This window comes from Rhinoderma darwinii, chromosome 3 (genome assembly GCF_050947455.1).
Source record: "Rhinoderma darwinii isolate aRhiDar2 chromosome 3, aRhiDar2.hap1, whole genome shotgun sequence".
NCBI lineage: Eukaryota > Metazoa > Chordata > Amphibia > Anura > Rhinodermatidae > Rhinoderma > Rhinoderma darwinii.
In genome coordinates this window covers 257647443-257660235 of record NC_134689.1, presented here as the reverse complement: position 1 = coordinate 257660235, position 12793 = coordinate 257647443, and positions in this window count along the sequence as shown.

The window sequence follows — 12793 nt, the reverse complement described above, 5'->3', positions numbered from 1 at the left end:
TTACCATGATGGGATCTGATCCATTTTAGATGCTAAATGTACAGCTCCTGCACAAAGCCACATTGCAGATCTGTGAGTGCAGCCTACTTTATATACCACAACTGTACAACAGAAGAGGGTCTTTGGAATTGGACCCATGCACAAAAGTACTCTGTTTTTTTTGGGTCTCTCTTTACTTTACAGCGTGCAGCCTATAAAATTATGTGGCTTTTATAAAAGGGGCTGTACACAAAAAAAAATGTAAACTTTTTTTTTTAAATGGCTTTCTTACGAAAATAGTGCCACACCTGTCCACGTGTGTTCTTGTTGAATTGTAGCTTTGCACCATTCGCTTCAGTGGAGCGGAGCTACTATACTAGATACAATCCATAGACAAGTGTGGCGCCAGTCAAGTTCTTCCACACCAAACTCACCCAACTATGCCTTTATGGACCTTGCTTTGTGCACTGGGACACAGTCATGCAGGAACAAAAAAGGGCCTTCCCCAAACTGTTCTCACAAAGTAGGAATTATACAATTGTCCAAAATGTCTTGGTGTGAGAAGCATTAAGATTTTCCAAAGATTTGGAACTAAGGGGTTTAGGCCAACCCCAGAAAAACAACCACATAGCTGTTTTCCTCCACCACCAAACTTTACAGTTGGCAAAATGCAGCTAGGCAAGTAATGTTCTCCTGGCATTCGCCAAACCCAGACTTGTCCATCAGACTGCCAGATAGAGATGGGTGATTCGTCACTCCAGAAAACACATTTCCATTGCTCAAGAGTCTAGGGGCGGTGTGTTTTACACTACTCCATCCGACGCTTGGCATTGTGCTTGTTGATGTAAGGCTTGGCCATTGAAACTCATGCCATGAAGCCGTGTCCCAATACTTTTGTTCATATAGTGTATGTCTATATGCAGCTATCTTCACATAATCCCTAAAACTTGGGGACCATTCAGACATTGCGGTTAAAACTGCATTGGAAAAAAAAGTTTCTGAAAACCGCATGCGTTTTTACTGTGCTTTGGTGAGGTATTTGATGTTGTTGCATTAAAAAGTGCAAATGCATGGAAAACGCACAAAATTGCGGTAAAACCGCATGGGCTTAATCGTCCCTTAAAGGGAGGGGTTCTCCAGGCATTTTATATTGATGGCCTATTCTCCGGATAGGCCATCAATATTAGGTTGGTGGGGGTCAGACTCCCGTCCGTCTGCTAACCAGCTGAATGAAGGGGCCACGGCGTTCATCACCGTGGCCTTTTTTTTTTTTTTTTTTTTTTTTTTTTTTTTTTTTTTTAGTGTTGGCCAGGTACAGTGCTGTACACATCCACTGTGCCTGGGTTTGCAGCTCCGTCTCATTCACTTGAATGAGACTGAAACGGCAATCCCAGACACAGCCGCTATGGATGTGTACGGTGATGCTCCTGTAAACTGGGAAAAGGATGCGGCGACGAACGCCGCAGCCTCATCAATCAGCTGATCGGTGGGAGTGCCGGGAGTCGGATCCCCACCGATCTGATATTGATAACCTATGCTAAGGATAGGCCAATCAATTGAAAATATGCCTGGAGAACTCCTTTTAACTGCAACATCTGAATGGACTCTAAAGAGGACAACAATCTCTGTGGTCCAGATGCCTGTAAACAGCCGAGTTAAAAAATGGTCTGGTGGATATGACATCCTTTAAACTACAGGATGACATAATCAATAAAATCCGTCCTGGCAGCTCTGAGACACCTGCCCTTCCCACCCAGCTCCACCTCCTTGTTTCCCTATGGGTGCATTTAGATGAAACGTTTTTGGCTGCTCAATAAAAAATGCTTAAAAATTACAGCGGTATCTGATTTATTTTTTTTCCTGTGCGGTTTTTAAATGTAAAACAAATAACAAGGAAAGGTACTAACTTCATTAAGGTATTGTATACATTATGGGTCTTCTTTATCACAACTGTTTAGAAAAACTGACCTAGAGCTTAACTTCCATTTTTTAAACTTGCACTGTGATTGATTTTTTTGGGGAAATAGGGGGATTTTTTCTGATGGACAATTGATGAAAGATATCAAGTGGGATTATGTGCAGTGGTATAGCTATAGGGGTGCAGAAGTAGCAATCACAACCAGGCCCTGGTGCCTGAGGGGCCTATTACAAATGAAGATACCACCATTATAAGCAGCACGTGGTAGTTGGGGCTGTTACTAACTTTGCATTTGTGCCAAGGAGCTCTAACTTACTGATTGGGGTAGATTTACTAATAAAAAGCGTCAAAGAAAGGAGTAGTACTTGTCATGTGCCAAATTAAAGAGTCCGCTCTCCTGGCTTATTTTAGTAAATGCTTATATTCCCCTTGAAATAATTCTGGCAAATCTATTCTTAGAACTCTTTTTTGCCGTTCCTCTGTTATTCCGACTTGTGGATTTATGAATAAATTGATGACTGGGTGTTACCATTCCCCTTGTGAAAGGGGTGTGTCCCTACAGTGTCTCACTCTGTCAGCACTGATTGGACATTGTCAGTCTGTGTAGAGACACACCCCCAACTGTGGGTTTCTAATCATAAATTTGTAGGAGGGATAAGGATAGGCGGTTTTCTCTGCAACCGCAACGTCTGAATATAACCCAACAGAGAAACGGCACAAAGAAAAAATGGGATATTCCAGAATTGTTCTATTATGGGGAATACAAGTATTTATTAGAACAGACTTGTCAGGAGAGCAGGCAGGTCCTATTTAATTGTGTATATTTCCGTTTTACATCTAATTAAACCGTTTTTAAAAAAGAGTAGTGGCTTTGAGAAAAATGTATCATTGATGTACTGTTATTTGGTACAGATTACTGTTGTATGTCCATACTTGCCATCAGGTACTGTAAGGCCTTATTTACAAATGTGTTTCTTGTCCATGCTAATGCCAGAACACTGGCCCATGCTAATCACACACCTTTTTTTTTTTTTTTTTTAGCCGGTTGTCTCGTTCTCCGTTTTTGCGAACCAGTTTTGTCCATTAAAGCTGGTGGTTTTGTGAAAAAAGACCGCACACAGACAACATCCATGTGCTGTCTGTTTTTTTTTCATAAATTCCAAATGCTGGCGGGGGAGGGGGGACCAGGATGTGTTTGTAGAGAAATAAAACAAACGACACGTGGAATCTGCGCTTACAAAACACGGACATTTATATACATTTTTTTTTAAAAATGGTCTGTTTACTGCTGACGTAAATCTGACACGCTTATGTGAATAAAATGTTAGGAACAGAAACATTTTTAAATTAATGCATCGTACAACACTATGCATAAAATTACCCCATTGTATTTACTATTTTCAATTCTGCTCATTTCCCGGGAGCTATAGAGTGCCCAGAAAGTCTTTTCCAGACAAATATTTAATTTAACCAAAGTGACCCTTAGGGCAGATTCACACGAACGAGTGCAAAACGGCTGTTTATGACGTCCAAGCTGCACCCGTGTAGGTCCCGTTTTCACGGATCCCCATAGACTTGCGTCTATGGAGGGATACGTGAAAACGGAAGAAACTAGGACATGTTCTATTATTCAACGGACCCGTCACACGGTCCGTTGAAACAACAGCCGTGTGAACAGCCCCATTGAAATACATGTGTCTGTGTGACGGCCGTTGTTTTAACAGCCGTCACACAGACGTATACTACGGTCGTCTGAGCTTGGCCATAAGATAAATGCGCATGGGAAAACTCTGCAGCACATCCAACCCAGATTCTGGTTTGCCTCCAATCGCGTTTGATTTGGTGACGATTTTTGGCATATTTTGCCGCTGCGTGGGTGGGGAATACATTAAAACACCATACTCTCCTCTTCTGGCACTCCTGTACCGATGCATCCCTGCTCCCATTGGCTGGTCACTGTTGAAAATCTGCAGCATGCTCTGAGTTCTGTGCGGATAATGTTCAGCAGCCTGTAAAATGAGATTTGTGTTTTTATCAGAAAATGGTTCCAGAGTCCTTGATTCCAGCGGTGTAGCGCTGACTTTGTAACGTTCAGTCGTTATCATAAAATCCCTGTTTTATCTCCTGCAGCGCGAGCCGTGCCAGAGGTCCTCTCAATGATGTGCTCACACTCAGGAGTCCTCGATATTCATGAGCTGTGTCTAGCATACTGTGCATGGGTAGAAAGCTGCCAATCAGCAGTTGGTGGGCAGTGTAGTTGCAGCTCATGAATATGACCAGCTTCTGGAAAAAAATTAATATATTTTTACAAAAACGAGTGGATGCCGATAAGTGAGTAATACAGCGTTGGAATCAGGGTCTCTGGCGTTACTTTATGCTGCCCTCAGGTAGGGCGGCATAAACCTTGTGACAGAGTCCCTTTAAATCTCATCCACTTGCCTACAACGGTCTTTGGCTGCGGATTGTTCGCCCACAAATTTGGACGGAAAATCCACAACAAATCTACATGTTCAGGGGGCCATATGCCAGTGTCACATGGGCGTAATGTGGGCAAGACTAACTAATGACCCGAACTAACAGCATCATAGAGACCCATTAATTTCAGCAGTGACCATTGAATCCTTGATTTTTCTCTGCTATTATATTCATGTCAAAACTAAAGATCTACATCCTATCACTAGAAGTCCAGGTCAGTCCACAGTTCAAGGCAGAGATCGATCAGGGATTTGTTATTTGAATTTATGGAGTTGTCCAAAACTACAACCTTTACAGACCAACCGTGAACCACAAGTCGTTTAAAAAATGTCCATCTCAAATCACTAGTGTACGGCCGGTTTTACTCAGATTATTGACTTCAGGGGAAGGTGCCATGAATTTTTTTATTTTTTTTTAATCATATTGCTTTTAATATATTTTCAAAAATTGTATATAATTGTGTTCTCATGTTTTACTTTTTAATGTTTTGTGGCTTTTACTTCTCTATGGGGGCACATACACGGCACATACCGTATTCCATATACGGCACATACCCCATAGAGAATGCGAACGAGAGCCGTTCCATTCTCAGTTGTGTGCACCGTCTGTGTGGGAATGGCGCATGCGACGCACCCACACAGACCAAAACTAAGTTCGTTCGTAGAGCGAAATCCGGTGCCATTTTCATGTGGACCGGAAGCCGCTGCCGGACAGTAAGATGACGACTTCCGGCCGTATGTTCAACGAAGCGAAGGCGCAAGGAAGAGGAGCGGAGGCGGCGACAGAAGCAGGTGATTTATGTTCTTCGTGTGATACTGTCTGCTGAGCCCTGTATCTAATCCTCCTACACTGTGCAGTCACTCAGAAAATGGGGGCACACAGTGTAGGAGGTTTGAAGACATTCAAACCCTTCCTCCTGGCACTAGCCAGATGAAGGGAGGGGGGATTGTGTGAGGACACTAGAGGAGAGTGTGTCCACCCCAAATTTGCAGCATACATCAATGAGGTTGCTTTACCACAGAGACCATGCTACAATTTTGGGAACTGCTCCCTCTAGTGGCCAGCACATGGAAATGTTATAAATTAGAATCTAATTTATAATATTTCCTGACTTTTAAAAAAATTAAAGCAATGTGTAATCATTTAAATACTAATTGTTTAACTGAAAAAAAATAATAATAATTCTAGCGACACATTCCCTTTAAAGGTACATGACAGTAGCTGTAGGTTGTAAATGACTAACCCCCCTTTTTAAAGACAATCTGGTTATTCTTTTTCCTATTCTCTGCCCATTCCCCTTGTTTATAATGCCTTTTTTGCATTATAATTCTTTTTTATTTTTATAAAATTATGCACTGAATGGATCCTGGATCCGAATTAACTGCAATGTGACCCCCTGCTTTGTGTTTTATGGTTCAGTGTAATCTGGTCACCTTGCTAGAGAGAGCAGTACATGCTTTACAAATGATTTAGTCCAGGGTTACACTAAGGCTTTATTTAGAGAATGGGAATTGCATCCGTGCAACGCGCGTGATTTTCACGCGCGTCGCACTGACCTATATTAGTCTATAGGGCCGTGCGGACATGTGCGTGATTTTTACTCAGCGTGAGTCCGCTGAAAAAAAGTCAGTTCTTTGGGCGTTTTGCGTGAATCACGCACCCATTGAAGTCAATGGGTGTGTGAAAACCACGCATGCCGCACGGAAGCACTTCCGTGCGAACTGCGTGATTCGCGCAACAGCTGTCAAAAGGATGAATGAAAACAGAAAAGCACCACGTGCTTTTCTGTTTACAAACATCCAAACAGAATGTCATAATGATGGCGGCTGCGAGAAAACCACGCAGCCGCCCATCATATGCTGATGCCCCACGGAGCTGTTAAGTGGCTTTTGCGCAAGCAAAACGCTGCGTTTTTGCATGCGCAAAAACGACACGCTCGTGTGAATCCAACCTAAGGGTAAGGCCACACGGAACGCGTTGACCCGGCCGCAACGCGGCCAACAACCATGCTGAACATGCATGTCAAATAGCTTGTTTATGTCCGCGTTGTTTCAGGTAAAAAGGCCTTGTTTATGCAGCTGTAACGGGTTTATTCATTAATGGTCGCACAATTTTGCAGGTAAAGGGCTGTTTTACCTGCAACAATGCCTGACCATTAACAGGCTATTTGACAGCTGCGCCAAACGTACCGGCGCGGTTGGTGGACGTGCAATTTTTGTAGCGCTACTGATTGATGTTAACTATTGAACCCCAGCTGCGGCCCAAACGTATACATTGAGTTGCCTGCAATCTTGTGGACTGCAGGTGTCACTCAAGTTAAAATTAATCCGTACTACTACAAAAAGTCTAGATGTAGCCTCGGCCTTAGGCTGTGATCACGCTGTTAAACACACAAATTGTGGCTCATATAGCAAAATAAAGTTAGGGGCTAGGTGCTATATAGTTGGTGCATCCTCCCTCAATAAATAGAAAAGGCAACTCCTATAATGACATTTATAGACGAAGAAGGAAAAAGGAGCTAAACAGCCGATAAAGTAAAATATCTTTAATAAACATTAAAATATACAAAAAATTAATAATGAAATTACAAATGGAAAAAGAGGACTCTGATGTTCCCATACAGCACAACAGGAGAAACTCCCAAAAGTAGGTTGAGGGCTGGGTATATAAACAAGTAGGTCTGAGATATGAGACACATGTCTAATAGTATAAGTAAATGTCTATATCCTACCACGATTGCTACCTTCACATACACAAGACAGGGTGGAAAGTTAAGACAAGTCACCTGTAAAGACAGGTTCACATGTTGAAAAGTGAATCACCACTCGTCTGTGGGGAGGGAAATCGTCTTACCCATAATAACTGAACCGGGAGGATCGATCAGGTGTGCTGTAAACCCCAACGCGCGTTTCGCGGTCTGCTTCCTCAAGGGGTATGTTGTATCAAGAAATGCGACAACAATATATACAGAGACGAACATGTGTTCCTCACTAGTTTAATTACGATCCACCAATGAGCAGCGGCGCGAATTCCCCGCCGAAAACCGGAAGTGAGGCATGCCCCACTTCCAGCCCCCGGCGCCGTAGCGCACACCCGGAATCCCCGACGCGTACAGGGATCCCGGGCATGCGCAGTGCGCCAAAGGGGGCGGGAGCGGGACAAAACAACACAACGGGATCGTGCAGGGGACTCGCGCACCTCATTGGAAGATGGAAAGAAGGCGGAAGAAACAAAACAATGTCAAGGTACGTAAGTGGCAGCATATAAAAACATGAATCAGGTCGTACAAATAAATCGCTCGCTATATAGGAGAAATAGGTAATAAAAAATAAATAAAAATATGGTGTCACAAGGAATAAAGTGCAAATAACAATATAAAAGGTATATAAATATATGTAATATAATGCTCACATAGTGACACTAAAAATTAGTTGTAGTTGCGTATTGCAAATCCAACAATAAATAATAGTGATGAAGACTGAGGGTACTGAAAAAGCACAGTATAAATCCGCAGATTTAAGAGAGACACACAGTCTCGTATAAGAGAAGTGAAACTAAAAGAGATATGAGAAAGGGAAAATGCAAGGATAAAAACACATATCCAAACATATATGTATATGGTGCAAACATGATTAATATTGGGTATACAGAATAGGGAAAGGATATATGACATACTGTTAGTAGAATATAGCCTCAGGCAAAACGTCATGGATCAGACACATACGTATCAACAATGTAACAAAAAGACACAGAAATACACAGAGCAGGTGCTGCCTCTAACATATGAAAAAAATTGGATGATCATTACATAAGTCACAAATATGTAAAGAAACTTAAGCACATCAATTCTCTTGTGTTATGATGTTATCCTCCTTAATCTTGATAGTAGGATCCAGTGAGGGATTTCAGGGTCACGTCAAAGATACATGCCGTCACAAGGTTAATGCATCAAGTACCTATATAGCCAAATCAAGATACAACAATTAAAATTACATTAAAAACAAATGCTGGTACGGAAATTTATAAGAAGGGGGCAAAGTTTAGCTGTTCATTGAGCCCACTAGGGGTCATATTTCCAAGTTTCACTATCCACATACACTCTTTTTGGGCCAAAACCTTCCTCAAATCACCCCCTCTGATGCCACAATGTATGCGGTCAATTCCACGAATCATGAGAGACTTAGGGTTACAGCCATGATGTTGTTTGAAATGTCTCGGCAATGTTTTCAGTTGTCTACAGTCATTTATTGCCTTAGCTCCAATGATATCGCGTACGTGTTCTCTAATGCGTATCCGCAGTTGTCTGAACGTTAAGCCTATGTAAATTTTCGGACATCCACACAGTGCGTAATAGACTACATGTGTGGTGCTACAGGAAATGTAATCTCTTATTTCAAAAGTTCTCATACCGTCCGCAGTCAAGAAGTCGGTGGCTCTACTGATGTTAGGGCATGCACTGCAGTCACCACATGGGTAGCATCCAGTTCTAGGTTTACGTGAACTGAAAGGATTAACAAGTTTAGGTATGTAATGGCTTTTGGTAAGGAGATCTTTGAGGTTTTTACTTCTTTTGGCTGTCATCATTGGTTTAAATGGTAAACATTGTGCTAAAGCAGGTTCCGATCTCAAAATGGGCCAATGTTGTCCCAAAATTGACCTCATTTTGTCCCACTGGCTGTTATATGTTGTAATGAATCGAACGTTATTATCCCTGGTTGGTGAAATTTTTTTATTGCACAGTAGGTCTGGTCGTGATGTTTTACAAGCTCGATTATATCCTAATTTGATAAGGCGTGTACTATAACCTCTATCCTCAAATCTGCCTCTGAGGTTGCTGGACTGCTTTTCAAATAACTGGTTGGTGGAGCAGATCCGCTTCATCCTGATGAATTGCCCAACCGGGATGGCTTTAACAGTAGACCTGGTATGAAAAGATGTAGCATGCAGCAGTGAGTTCACTGATGTGGATTTCCGAAAAACGTCAGTCTGAAGGAAACCATCTCCATCAACAAAGATCCCTATATCAAGAAAATCCATATGTCGTCTATGAGATTTATATGTTAATTTGATGTTCAAGGGATTTGAATTCAACTGCTGCATGAATTTACCCAAACTACATTCTGACCCCTGCCAAATAAACAGAATGTCATCTATATATCGGAACCAGCACTGTACGTGTTCGGCGGCCTGAGCGCCATCCCCATGGAAAACCTGCCTCTCCCAGAGGCCGAGAAACAGGTTCGCATAGGATGGCGCACAGGCCGCACCCATCGCAGTGCCACGAGTCTGTAAATAGTAATGGTCCTTAAAGACAAAGAAATTATGGGTCAGAATGTACTGCAAAAGTTCTAGAATAAATTTGGACATATCACCATCCCGGTTGCTCATCTCCAGGAAAAAGCGGACCGCCTCCAAACCATCACAATGCCGTATGCATGTATATAACGACTCTACGTCAGCCGTGACCAGTAACATATCTGACTCTATCTGAATTCCATCTAACCTCCCCAGGACCTCCGTCGTGTCTTTGACATATTCATATGTTTTTATATGCTGCCACTTACGTACCTTGACATTGTTTTGTTTCTTCCGCCTTCTTTCCATCTTCCAATGAGGTGCGCGAGTCCCCTGCACGATCCCGTTGTGTTGTTTTGTCCCGCTCCCGCCCCCTTTGGCGCACTGCGCATGCCTGGGATCCCTGTACGCGTCGGGGATTCCGGGTGTGCGCTACGGCGCCGGTGGCTGGAAGTAGGGCATGCCTCACTTCCGGTTTTCGGCGGGGAATTCGCGCCGCTGCTCATTGGTGGATCGTAATTAAACTAGTGAGGAACACATGTTCGTCTCTGTATATATTGTTGTCGCATTTCTTGATACATCATACCCCTTGAGGAAGCAGACCGCGAAACGCGCGTTGGGGTTTACAGCACACCTGATCGATCCACCCGCTTCAGTTATTATGGGTAAGACGATTTCCCTCCCCACAGACGAGTGGTGATTCACTATTCAACATGTGAACCTGTCTTTACAGGTGACTTGTCTTAACTTTCCACCCTGTCTTGTGTATGTGAAGGTAGCAATCGTGGTAGGATATAGACATTTACTTATACTATTAGACATGTGTCTCATATCTCAGACCTACTTGTTTATATACCCAGCCCTCAACCTACTTTTGGGAGTTTCTCCTGTTGTGCTGTATGGGAACATCAGAGTCCTCTTTTTCCATTTGTAATTTCGTTATTAATTTTTTGTATATTTTAATGTTTATTAAAGATATTTTACTTTATCGGCTGTTTAGCTCCTTTTTCCTTCTTCGTCTATAAATGTGATCACGCTGTGCGTTTTTGTTACGTTTTTAACATGCATTTTTTTGTTTTGGTAGATAAATTCCCATGTCTTTCAATTGAAGTTTGTCAAGCAAAACAAAAAAATGCATGTTAAAAACGCAACAAAATGTATAAAAATGTTCTCCAGCACATCCTCTTAAAATCATTATTTTTATTTTTTTAACATTCTTTTTATTGAAGTATCAGAGTATACAGATAATATTCCATTATACGTGTACAATATATCATTTCGTACAGACAAATTATTATCTCACACAGTTTTTTGACAAGTTTTTTGGCGCGGAAACCGCTCCCCAAAACTCGTCAAAAAACGCCCGAAAATGCCTCCCATTGATTTCAATGGGAGTTGGACGAGTTTTTTTACCGCGAGTAAAAAAAACGCGTCGCGGTAAAAAGAAGTGACATGACCCATCTTGATGCAGTTTTCAATCAGTCAGAAAGGGTAAAAAAAACACCTTGACGAGTGTTTTGACGAGTTTTTGTCAAACCACTGTGCAAAAAACGTCTGGAGCAGTTTTTGCAGGAGGAATTTTCCTCCTGCAAAAAACTCAGTGTGAACACAGCCTAACTTTGATCCTTCCTCCAAGATTGGTATAACACAGAAACAAACAATATTTAAAAAATAAAACATCAACATCCTTTTTCCATAACGTGTAAGGAAATCCCCCCTCCCCCTGTGCATCTTCACTCAATTCCCGTCGTCTGAGATCCCAAGTCTTGAATTCTTAATCTACCCAGTGTTCCCCTTAAATTTTCCTTGTTATACCAGGCTGTGTATTTGAATGTCCATTAATTTCGGAATCTCTTTGTCTTCCAGACCTATAAATGTTCTCCATTTCCTAAAAAACCCTTCAGTATTTTTGTCTTTACATCTTTCTGCATCGATTTTATCTAGGACCATTAGGTGTTTAATTGTGGCCTTTATTTCTGCCATTGTTGAATTTGCGGTTGCAACCAATGCCTCAGCAAACATCTTTTTGCCTCTAGTAGAGCAATATGTATCCCCTTTGTTGACTCTAAGCCTTTTAATCTCGTGGTTGAACTATGGGGGATATAATGGAATATGTAATGCAGGTAAAAGTAGAATGTGTCTCTCCCAATTATCTTCAATTAGTTTCTGGACTCCTGTCCATGTTTTTTGTACGTGCGAGCAATGCCACAAAAAGATCTGCTTTTGGCAGAACGAATTTGGGAAGTTTTCTCAATGTGCTGGTGCATCTTTATAAGGTATATCAAAGGCACATGTGGCTTTATGTGCTATTCGATATTGCATTTCTCTCCACTGTTCATTCACAATATATTTTCTAACTATCCAGTCCATTGAGAATTTTATGCGTTACATCTGTGTCTTGCAATTCCCTTTCCCACTGTTTCAATAGTGGTTTCCAACATCACCCCTCTAATTTTGCCATATATCTGTGATAAGCATTCTTCCCTATCTTTATGCCCAACAAACTGCCAAACCCCCTGCCCTTTCCACTCCAGACAGATCTTTACATAGCGATTCACAATAACAGTTCATTTGCATATATTGAAGAAATTGATGTGTGTTTTTAAATTCCTCCCAGGTAAATAACCTTCCCTCCGACAAATCCATCATATCCCCAAGTTTCCAAATCCGCTTGCTCCTCCATTCCTTATACAATTTATTTTCATCCCCCTGCGAGAATGCTGGATTTCCCCACAAAGGTAAATACTTTGAGATATACATAGGTAATTTATATAACTTTCTGACCACTTTCCATGAGGTCACTGTGTCTCGAATGAGAAGACTCTTCTTAGCCACGCCTGGAAGAAACTTATACTGTGTATGCAGAAGGGACCCCAAATCCCAAGGCCCTGCTAATGCTTGTCCTAGTGCCTTGTTGGAAAAAAAAAATTTGATGAAAATTAACAAAAACATATTTTTTTACTATTTCTGAATATAACCCTGAAAATTCTAAAATAGCAAAAATGATGTGTATAAAAATGATTAAAAAAAAAAAAAAAAAAAAGCCTGCATTGTCTACGAAAAACGTTGCAAAAATGACATTGGCTAGCCCAACAAATAAAAAAGTTCTAGCCGTTTAACGAATGC